The following is a 12,321-nucleotide window of genomic DNA, read 5'->3' as shown; positions in this document are numbered from 1 at the left end:
TATCTATAAAGAATAAGGTATCATAAGTATATAGTGAGCGGTTGGCCACTATTGCGTATTCAGCTCGAGGAAGGCACATTGCTTCTATTCCAACATACTCCCACTTATATGCGAGTGTGTCGATAAGTGGACCTACTAGCTAACTCTAGTATACCTAAGTGACATGGAGAGAACAACTCTCAACCTACGTCCACTGGCTCTCTCAAAGTGTATGTACGCAATTGTATCTGCTCTAGTGATAGCCAAATATCTGCATTTAAAACTTGAATGTACATGTTGTAGGTATCATGTATGAACCTGCATAACTCCGCCCTGAGTCATGCCAATGTAGTCTAGAGTGACAATCCCTAAGTGCAAATGCTTCCACTGCAACTGTTAGGTCAGGTCTTGATGATAATTGCGTGACCTCCGCTAGCATAGTTGCCTCAACGCTATCTCTATCAAATGCATCACCATAGGACTAGTCATATACTTGGAGGACCACCTCTCTCTCATCCATAGGGACTTAATGTCCGTGTCTTGGCATAACCATATCAGCTTCTAACATGAATATATCAAAGAATCCATATTATTTATCTTTGATTCAACTTGTTGTGACTCATGAGAGAACTCCTCCTCTACCTTTATATCAAAATAATCCATAGACATCCTGTGCATAGCGTCATGGATCTCATCAGCAAAAGATACATATCGCGTATTTCTACATGTTTATAAGACTACTGTTTCGTACATGAGAAACGTGCAAAGGGTAAATCATGCCACTCTGGACACCTTTGCAATCACTAGCAAACCCCTATGCATATGAAAATACTACTCTCCAAGGAATACATGACAAACACTATTTTGCAACTCTCACTGCGATCAAGCTCTATCTTAGCTTTGGAACATAATGCACATGATGAAGCATGTAAAATGCACCAATAAGCAATGAAAAACATATATCTCTTGCATGAACAATGTCACATGCTGAACCATTAGCAACATCTCTCATTCCAAAAACTGTTGAGCCACTCACGACATGGCATGACATGAAAAAAACATCAATCAACATATAAAAAGTGTGTGCATAGAGTAAATAGCAGGGGAATAGAAGGCAAAGGTGACATCACTGTCACTTGCATACTTAGCCATTGCAGGTGATTGACTAACTAGCGTCACTGCCATATTTGCATCACGTATGCATATCCCGTGTTGCTTCATATGCTTGAAGCAATGTTGCTAAATGAGTTTCACATGACCACAATAGCAAAATTGCATAAGTTAACAAGAACGAGACCGCGTCTCTCAAGAGTCAACCCTGTAAACGCATTACATATCTGAATGCATAGGGCATTGACACATGTTGAGAAAGTTGAAAAAAATCGGACAAAATTTTCTATGAAACTGAGCAAAATAACCAAAAATTAGCATAAACGATGTGCATAAAGAAGTAATACTGTGCCAAAACATATCCCTATGGGGAAATACCACTCTTAAAATATCACAAGTAGTTAAAACTATGTAAAACGTATAATCATATGCATCGCAAAGTATCACACAGTAAATGCTACACGGTCCTTTAACGGTGTCTTAAACACCTATAGAAATTTCAAATCGCAAGCCAATCTGTGGCAAAAAAAAACTCATAATCTCATTGTCACAAACCATAGGAAATCATATCTAAATTGTGTATATGTGTGGAAGACTCCACCTATAGATCGATATCAGTCTATGCCTCAATCGGATCCTAGATCTGTCAAAAACCCCCACCTATAATGTTGTAGTAGAAATCTTTTACCATCACTCACAACCTTCAAACTAAAGCACTCAGCCAATCCATAAGTGTCGATGTCAAAGAGTCCGCTCGTGGGTCTGAGCCTCCCCTTTTAAGCAAAATGCATGTCTAAGAAAAATGCAACCTGTTTCAATGCCGTAAGAGACCATAGTACAAACAATCAATTTAAGCCACTGATCCACACCAAAACATACATCAATCTGCACTCCTCGCATACACTAAGATGCCTCTGGGTGCTCTTACATGAGCATGTGTGTGTGTCTTGCCTCTAAGCTCAAATGAGAGCAATCGAGATGTCGAAACTATAGTTGAGGGGTGTCAAAATCGTTGTCCAAGTTGTGTGTTGATGCCAAGGGACCCATTCTCTGAGAAATCAAATATTGCAATTTCTCTGATGCAAACTATAGACCTTGAGTCTTCAATCGATTCGGAGCGACAATGCACCCGTTGTGGATGTTGATGCGTTTCTTGAGCTCTCCCTTGGGATGAAGTGTTGTCGTTAGGAAGCCCAAAGTTTGAGCTACCTCCTACAACACGGTTGATGTGCAAGCTATTGCTACAAATCCTTGAGGCCACCAAGCACACCATGAATAAGTAGACACACAGAGTGGGTAGAGCAACTCTCAGACCAAGTGTGCGAGAGCCCTCTATTCTAGATCTATAAAGAATCATGTATTAGGTGTATACAATGGATGGTTGGTCACTAGTGCGTGCCCCACTTGAGGAAGGCACGCCGCATTTACCTCAACATTGATCGCACTCTCTCTCAAGTGTTCTATTATCCCAAATTCACTTAGGAAAAAAAACAAATAAGTTTGGGGTTAGAGTACCTATTTTTTTTGTAGGTCATAATGAGGTAGTAATAACTGTTTATTTCTAAAAATAGCTAGGGTCCAAACTATGGAGGATGATACTAATATGGAATTTTTTGTGAGCAATTGATTTTTTCTTGGGAGTTCATTTTTGACAGCTCTCTTACAGAGACAATTCATGGTGCGTTGCTAGTTTTCCATCATAATTTTGCTTCTACTTATTCTACTTAGACTTGATTGAGGGGAGACCTTAATCAATGGAGTTTGATGCTCTAGTCTCTATACTCTCACAAAAGGGCCAATGAAAAAAAAGAGGGCTAACTAGCATGCTATTGATCAAGCCTTCGTGGTTGTGAGAAGAGAAACTAGTAACATTGACCCCTCCAATTTTTCTTCTTTAAGTTGCAGGCTTGCAACCGTACCTCCAACAAACAATCAATCCATTTGAGAAATCTTGTGACAAAGTAAATAATAAGAAGAAAATCAATTACTATAAGGCAACTCATCACATAATCAAGCAATATCCCTGGTTAAAGGCAAGATATGAATCTAGAAAATTAGTATATATTGTTACTATGGTCCTTCAATTCATGAGTGCCAAAGATACAAGAAGTATTTATAGTTTGCATTCACACTTGTAAGACTTGGACTTCCAGTAAAGTTTGTGGATGACAGATGTACCATTCAAGTTGAGGCGATACTATAGTGGCATGCGACACTTTATAAATCAAATGCATTTGAAAAATGTGAAAAAGATTCATCATACACAATTTTTATCCGGAGGCTCATTGGAGATGGACATCTTTGGCAAGTACTTTTTAGTCATCTAAAATTTTGCAAACATGCTCTATTTTTTGAAATCCGCTATGACTGTGTTACTCCTCCTCTTGATGCACCATCTAAACATGTAATTGAGGCTTATTTTTGAGCAAAAATACAACTCTTAAGTTTTTATAGATGTTCTATGCAAGCCGATTGCAAGTTGAAAACTAGTCCACATTACATTTGTGGTGTGATGCATGCTTCACTGGTAAGAAATTTTGTACTTATAAATTTTGTTGATGATTACTTGAGGCATGTAGGGATATATCTAGTTAATACAAAAATCGAGGCATATTCACTCAAAGAAAATTGAGGTGTTTTTGTGCGTTGATTTTCTTTTAAAAAGGCTTGGATGTCCCACCAGTTTCATTTCTTAAAAAGGAAACACTACTGAAATGTCCATATAATTTATGGAAATTGGCCCTTTCTCAAAATTCCCTTTACTTTTTTGGAATTCCACTTGCTAATCTTGTAAACATCTATTCATTATATATGGTGGATTTTTAAAGGAATATTTGTTCTCCCTTGATAGAAGATAATAGAACTAGAAAATTTTGATGGTATTGTAGGCTCATTTAATGAAACTCTTCACTAGTCACACACACACACACAAAAAGAGAGAGAGAGAGAGAGAGAGAGAGAGAGAGAGAGAGAGAGAGAGAGAGAGAGAGAGAGAGAGAGAGAGAGAGAGAGAGAGAGAGAGAGAGAGAGAGAATGGCCAACCCTTCCACATGGATTTTTAAATTCTTGTAGCTTACAAATGAGCTTAATCAAGCTATGTGAATCATGAGCTTGACTTAGATACCATCATAAGAACCAACATAGTATCTTATGGCACTTGGGATGTATAGCCATTAGCTTCTTCCAACTTTTGTGATCACATGGTCATACCGTGTTCTTCAAAATCCCTTTGTGATTTACATGAAATCATAAGGGACAACTTGCATAGTATCCTATGGTTCTTGTGATGCATAGTGAGAAGCTTCTTGCAACTCTTGTAATCACACCATCATACACGTGATCTTTAGATCCACCATAGCTAAAAAACATTTAACATGATGTAGCCTCACTTGCAACTTCCCTTCGTGTCAGTGCTACATCCTTTTGTGATCCACATAAAATCAAAAGAGACATGCAATTATAGATAGCTAGTGCCCTTTCTACGATGCTAAGGCTTCTCAAAATTTACTATCATGGACAGTGCTACTTGCTGCTGGGGTACATATAGGAAGCTGCTTTTAACAAAAGCAATGCTTTTGATTAATTTGCTAAAATAGCTATCCTACTGCTGCTACTTATGACAGCTTATTAGCAAGATGAACTAATTGGTATGTTGAGCCTTTGCTCCACAATGCCACACTTGGAATAGAGTGAATGTCTAACGAGATTTACTCTCAACTGCATCAATCCCACTCAAAATTTGCATTAAACTTCCAAGATCCACAACCACAACCTGCATACCTTCATCTCTAAAAATCGTCTCTTTGTGAATCTCTCTTGGTTGAGCTAAGATGGCTCCCAAGATCCCAATATTCTAAAGATTTTCTCCCATACTCCACACTACCACAAGGTATGTCTATATACATATATGTACATATGTGTGCATGTACATATATGCATCCATAGAGGTAAAAGCTTCTCCACAGTCTCCACCTACAATAGTGGAGCTCCATGAAGCTACAAAGGAATCCACACCTCCCAGTGTTCAACAATCACCTGATGAACCACTTCAAGGTCGATCCAGGGAGAGTACCTTACCACCCTTGCAACTCGATGAGGCACCTAAGGTAATAGAAAACTAATGGCAAAAATTCTCACCTATTACCAGCTAGAACAATTGGTTTCAAAGGGTGACGAGCACATTTCAAACAGTATGACCTACCCAAGGAAGGGGGGAGTCCTCAGTCATGTCAATATTTTGGATCCTCATCCTCTTAAATTTTCTTCCCTGACATCTGAACTCTGCAATTGAGGGACTGTATATACATAGCCTTATACTAGTTCTAGCAAAAAAAAAAAAAAAAGAGTAAAACAGCAAGAGCGACTAGCAACAAGAGAGCACCCTATCAGATCCTACACATAAGTCCAAATTCACCATGTCACATCAAGCAGCACATGAAACAACTCTTATGTTTTAAAGACCTAACCAAATCTATCTGTATTCTCGAAGATGGCTAGTTCACCAGAGGCATGTGCTTATGAAAGGTACCCTTTTTATTTTTCTCAAGTGTTTCACATTTGCTACCCTGTACTTTGTTGCAAATGGGATTTGGTAGAGAGACTTGTGCGTGAGAGAAATTTTGAGGAGTTAGAATTGTTGATACATCTATGGATAACTAGTGATCCCTACCCAATAGCGAATGTTTCTCTAGTGGCACATGCTTATTCTTTTGCACAAGATGAGTATCCACACATAGCAAGGTTCTTGATTTACACGTTGTCGTGCTGTGGCATGTTCATAATGTGGAACTACAATATCTACCTCACTCTCAATTATTTTGTTATGTGGGACCAAATGCTATAATGTACATAGTGTGATATATACGAAAACGGATGCGGTGTGTACATACCTTGCCAGGCAAGCGAGGCCAGGGATGTGGCACCGTTGCATGTTTTAACACATTAAAGCATGTTTAATTTGCTTTAGGAATGTACAAATGTCAAGTGTATCGAAGTGGCACGCTCGTTTTGCCTAGAAAGTTCAATGCGGGCAATCTCGGCCAAAAATAGCAGGTTTCATGCGCGGGCATAAAAGACGTGTCCAAAGTGCTTACCAAGTGGAAAATTGAGGCTCAACATGAAATTTGAGCCCAATGATATTTTTCCACAAATTTACGAATTTTTCCCAGCTCGTTTTGGCTTTTTACGGACAAAAAGGGGCATTTTTGGGCTAAAAATGGCCTTAAAATGGTCAAAAAGCCTAAAAATAGCTCAAAATGCCACATCAACGACAATTCCATCGTTTCTCACGTTGTGTGGAAAGTTTTAGAGCAAAGAGTGAGCTCATTTGGGCATATTATCAAGGAGATACAACCATTCCTTTACAGGGTGCTAGTGTAGTCCCGTGTTGCTTCCACTACATGGTTGAGGCTGTGAGACCTCCAATTAGGGTTTCCCCTCCTCAAATAACTACTTGGGCTTCTCCAATGAAGTACTGAAACTTCTATGAAATGGTCATGATGAATAATTGAAGCGTAAATTTAGGGTTTTTAACTGGTCGAATGAGCACTGCATCTGTGCAATTGGGAGCGAGGCTACACCTATTCTTCACACACACAAGAGTTTTGAGTTGATCTTGGTTCATTTTCAAAGTGGATCTTTCATGGTTGGAGTTTTTTTATTTTTTAGTGTATTTTTGGCTTCAAATAATCTACGCCTTGCTTGAATTTGCTACGAATCCTCACAGTCAGAGGCCCGACGCTTTCCTAGTCGCACTGCGCACTGCTTGACACATTTTTTCTTGGTGAACCCAACGCGAAGTAGGCTAGGGTGAGGGTTCAAAAGCTTCATTGAAGGTCTCAAAACAAAGTTTTAAATCTATGGAGCAACAAGAGCAACAGGGGGTTCAGTTTGATCCAGTCACAATGCAAATGTTTCGAGCCTTTGCAATATTTATGCAGCAGCAGCAAGCTGTGGAAAGGAGGGAGCTTTCCTCAACCAAAACGCTTCAATCTCTGATTAAGAAAATGGACTATCTTCGAGTAGCTTCTCAAGAAGGTTGGGATGGTAACCCCTTAGTTGAGCGATTATACATCCTTGAAAGGCTAGATGAAGAGAGGCAATTAGCTGTGCAAAATGCACTTGTGGAGAAAGATAGGAAGAAGAAATGGTTTGACCGTCATCTAAAGAACAAAGATATTAATGTTGGTGATAAAGTCCTTATGTATGGAGTGCATAACAAAAAGAAAAAGTTGAAATATGCGGGAAAAGGACCGTATAGAGTATGTGAGATCACCCCACAAGGAACCATTCGTGTGGAGACTCTTGATGGAGTTGAAACCATTGGATTCCTCAATGGGAGAAAATTTGAAAGATACTATGATCCTTTAAGCCAAGAGGAGCTACATGCCATCCATTAAAAAAGGCAACCAAGGCACAAAGAGAATTGAAGAAGATAGAAGCTCAAGCTGAGGCTAAGGAGCGACAACAACGCATAGGACGCCAACGAGAGACTAACCTTGGAGTTACACATGCATTCCACGTTGAAATAGACGAGGATTGGTTGGACTCTAACACACCTCTATGATACCCTATTGAGCTAAACAGCGCCTATGGAAAAGTGCTATATAACGCCTTATTGGACACTGCTAAATATAATTTGCTATCATATGGGGTGTGGTGTTAGTTAGGGAAGCCACCTCTATCTGAAAGTATTATCGAAGTCAAGGGTGTCAAAAAGAAAAAAACTACAGTTTTTGGAATCTGGCACACTTCTGTCAGTTATGACAATGGGGTTGTAGCTCAAGACTTTTTGATCATGCCTGTTGGAGCTATGGGGGGTAATATAAACCTAGGACGCACGTGGATGATAGCCACCAAATGCACTATTGATTGGGGGATAGGGGGTGTCACAATGCAGAAACCAATCCTTAGCCCTGCCACTCAAGCCATAGTCCCTGAGATATTACCTCTTAAAGAAATAAAACCCAAAACATTGCATGTCCAAGAGGTTGAACCATATGTCCCCATAGCCTAACTCTCTAGAGCTTCAACTAATGTAGTTGAAATAAAGCTTGAGACATACATGACCCATCCCAATATAACAAAGAAAACATACAAGTGGGTCCCTAAAGCTTCTTTAGTGACCATAGCTAGTGCTAAAAGATAGGAGCATGGTAAGAGACGTCCCACTCACCCCAAGAAATGTTGCGTTGGATTCCTAAAAAACTATTGGAAGTCCAAGGCTACTATGAAGGAAATGATCAAATATGGGTGCCAAAACATAAATTATGCTCTTACTTGTCACTTGGCCCATGTGAGCCCAATCCTGTGGCTCCAAAACAAATTGAGAATCATGAAAAGGAAAAAATCACGAAATGCTACACACCCGCTCTAGAGCTAGTTTGGGTATCAAAGAAAGAATGATTTGTTTCACCTAGCTCAAGAACACGGAAGTCAAATGAAGCTTGTTGCTCTTCATGTAGTTTCTATATGGAAATAGAAGCCTTGACACAACCTCCACCCACCATCGTACATATCCATATAAACAAGGAAGAGTTTGCACCTCCCGATGTAAGTTCACCACCTACAACAACGTTGCAAATAAAATCATGGGAGAGTACCTTACCACCCTTGCAACTAGATGAAACGCATAGGGTGATCAAAAAATATTGGTTAAAGCCTTCACCCATAACAACTTGGAACAATTGGTCTGAAAAGGTGACAACATCTTTCCAAAAAGTATGATCTACCCAAGGAAGGAGGGAGTGTTTGCTGACATCCATCATTCACTTGCTTCCCTCTCAACCTTCCTCCCTGACCTCTCAATATCCAATCCTAGGGAATGTATATATAAAGCCTTACACTCACAAAAACAAGATTAAAAAGTAAAAGAGCCAGAGCCACCAAACAATAATGTGAAAACTTACAAGTTCGATACATAACACAAAATCATAAAAACACATTATGCACAAGGACACGATCCTTGTAGTATTTGCACTCTAACCATCATCTATCTGTGTGTACATATATGGCTAGTACGCTAGAGTCATCCACTCCTGCCTTGGGTGAGAGGTACCCTCGTACTTTTCAGAAGTGTTTTACATGGTCTTTCCGGTGCTTGCCTGTGAATGGGATTTGGTAGGTACGCTAGCATGTGAGAGGAATTTCGAGGAGTTAGAATGGCTGATACGTCTCTTGACCATGACTGATCCATACTTAGTAGAGAGCGTTTCTCCCATTGCACAAGACTACCCTTTTGACCAAGATGACTATAGGCATCTAGTGACCTTGTTAGTAAACATTGGTTCCTCTGATGAAGAAGAAGATTTACATGATTACAAGGATGGCACATATGGTCTCACGGATGATGACTTTGTTTTTGTCGATGACAAGGATAGGGGTTTAGCCTTAGGGTTCCCCCCCAATCTCTATGATATCCTATTCTCTTGACTCTCTAGGGGAAGTGCAAATAATTAGGTTAGGGTTTCTTATGTTTTTTATTTGTGTTCAATAAGTGTTTGATACCTTTTCCCACTGATGTGCCTCTGGAAGGTGGATGTTTGTGTTATTATATACATGTGGTAGTGATGCGTGTGAACACACTAGGACCGCCGCGGCATTTTTTCCCTCTTTAGGAGGTTTTTTCCCTCGTGCATTGTATATATGCCCATCTTTCCATTGCACACTAAGTACTACACTCTCTATTGTGTGCCTTGAGCTTCCTTCATCTTCTCCAAGATGCGTGTGTTTCTCTGCAACCCTAATTCCAACAATTGGTATCAGAGCAGGTCACGTCCTCTCGGGCTTAGTCGCCAGCTGCTCCAGCTCACGCCTGCTCACTTTCTCTGATTTTAGTGAGCTTTGGCAAGCGTTCGCAGGTCGACGAATATTTTGGGAGAGCTCGGTCTGCTCAGAATTTTGATTTGGCCTCATTTCGGCCTTCGTTTCCACTACAGGCAGTACTGCATAGGCTATTTCATGATTTTGTGCAGAATTTTTGTCAGTGCTGTTTTTTGCATAACAGGTGCCTTATAGCCTTCTACGGTTTGTGCTATATAGCACAGGTTGTTCCCGCTCCATTTCTCCTATTTTCAGGCAGTTTTCACATTAGCTGCAACATTTACCATGGCCGACAACAACAACAGAGATGTGTTCAAGATGTTTGCTGTTGAGGACAGGTTGGATGGGGAAAACTACCCTATGTGGGCTTATATGATGCAACATGTTCTTGTGTTAAAGGGTGTCTGGAACATTGTGCAGGGCATTGATGTATGTCCTGGTTCTGAGGATGTAGGCGATATTGAGGATGTTGCAGGTCTTGCTGCAAGGATTGCAGCTGTTAGAGTTGTTTTGCCTACGGTAGAACAAGCTCGTTGAGATATTAAGGATACGCAGGCTCATGCATTGATTGTGTTGTCTGTGAAGTGCACCATTGTTCCTCAAATCCGTTCAGCAAAATCTGCAAAACAGGCTTGGGATATTCTAGCAGGTCTTTATGCAAGCCGCAATGAGGCTAACATTTCTTTGCTGCGTAAAGAGCTGGAGTCGAAGATTATGCATGAGGAAGATGATATGGACACTTTCCTTGCTAGTGTCAAGGATATCAATGAGCAAATTATTTCTGCAGGTGAAGTTATTTCAGACAGTTCCCTTGTGCAGGCTGTTCTTGATGCCTTACCAGATTCTTACCAGACTTTTGCAAGTACTTGGAGACTTATGACCCAAGGAAATCCAGAAGTTGTCAAGTTTGATGCATTATGCACATTGCTGTTGCAAGAGTCACTTTCCAGAAAAAACAAGACTAGACAGCGTGTAGTTGAACAGGCTTTTATTGCTTCTCAAAGAAAGGGTGGTAATAGCAATGCAGCCACTTCTTATGGTTCTGCTGCGAGTGGCAAAAATTATGTTCTTAATGCTTCTGTTGGCAGCAATTCGTTTGGAAATTTTGGTGATAAGGGCAAAAAGAAGATGCGTTGCCATTATTGTAAATCCAATGATCACTTGATCAAGTCGTGTCCTAAGTTGAAGGCCAAAGAGGCTAAGAAGAAAGAGGGTGATTCCACTGCAAATGCTGGTTCCACTACAAATGCAGCCATTGTTGAGTCTTCTGTGAAAGGAGACTATAATGCTGATGTTGATGCAGAATGGGCTTTTAGCGCAGAGTGCACTTACAATCCTGCTGTCTATGATGCATGCTTGTCAGTTGCTGCAGATTCACATGTGTGATATTTCGACAGTGGTGCTACAAAGCACATTACCTCACATTGTGAATTGTTTACCTCTCTCGAGTCTGACCCTCATGGGAATTCAGTCACTTGTGCCAACAACGCCTCTTATCCAGTTCAGGGAGTTGGAAAGATTGTGCTCCCTGTACTATGGTCACCCTCCGTTCCGATCGAGGGGGGAGTATATGTCTAATGAATTTCATGCATTTCTAGCTAGTCGTGGGATAAAACACCAATGTACAGTGCCTTATACACATCAGCAAAAGGGTGTTGCTGAGAGGAAAAATAGGTCATTGACGGAAATGGCACGATGTATGGTCAAAAGTCAAGCTTTACCACATTCTTTTTGGCTTGAGGCCATCATGTGTGCCACTTATGTACTTAACAGGTGTCCTACGAAAGCTTTGCAGTCTATTACTCCATATGAAGCATGGCATGATAGAAAGCCTTCCATTGAGCACATGCGTGTTTTTGGCTGTTTGGCATATGCTTTGGTGCCACAAGTGCAACGCAGAAAATTGGATGATAAGGCTGTCAAATTTTTTTTTGGTGGTTATAGTGTTGAAAGCAAAGGTTACAAGTTGTATCATCCGCAAACAAAACGTATTCTGGTTTCTTGGGATGTAGTATTTGTGGAAGATTCTGTTCAGCCCTTGCTGTCATGTACTAGAGACAGTAATGTAAGCTCACAGGACATTTATGACACTTTGTTGCCTCTTTTGAGTGGTGGAAATACGAATGTAAGTTCCAATGAGGCAAATGTACAGCCTATGGGGGTTTTTGAAAATGTTTTAGATCAGCCTATTATTGATGCAGATGTACATGATGTACTTGATGAGGAAAGGGCTGAAAATGAGCAGGCTAGAGGTATGCCAAAATGGCTTTGTGTGACAGTAAATTGGATGCACCTTTGTCTAGTTGTACTCGTTCAGGATCTTGCCATGCATCTTATGCATCAGATTTTTATGCTTTGGCTGTGTCTAGTTTACATGATGTTGAGGAGCCTCTGTCTTTTGATGAAGCACAA

The sequence above is a fragment of the Adiantum capillus-veneris genome, chromosome 9 (assembly GCF_014529385.1).
Source record: "Adiantum capillus-veneris isolate H3 chromosome 9, ASM1452938v2, whole genome shotgun sequence".
NCBI lineage: Eukaryota > Viridiplantae > Streptophyta > Polypodiopsida > Polypodiales > Pteridaceae > Adiantum > Adiantum capillus-veneris.
Note: the sequence above shows the minus strand (reverse complement) of the source record.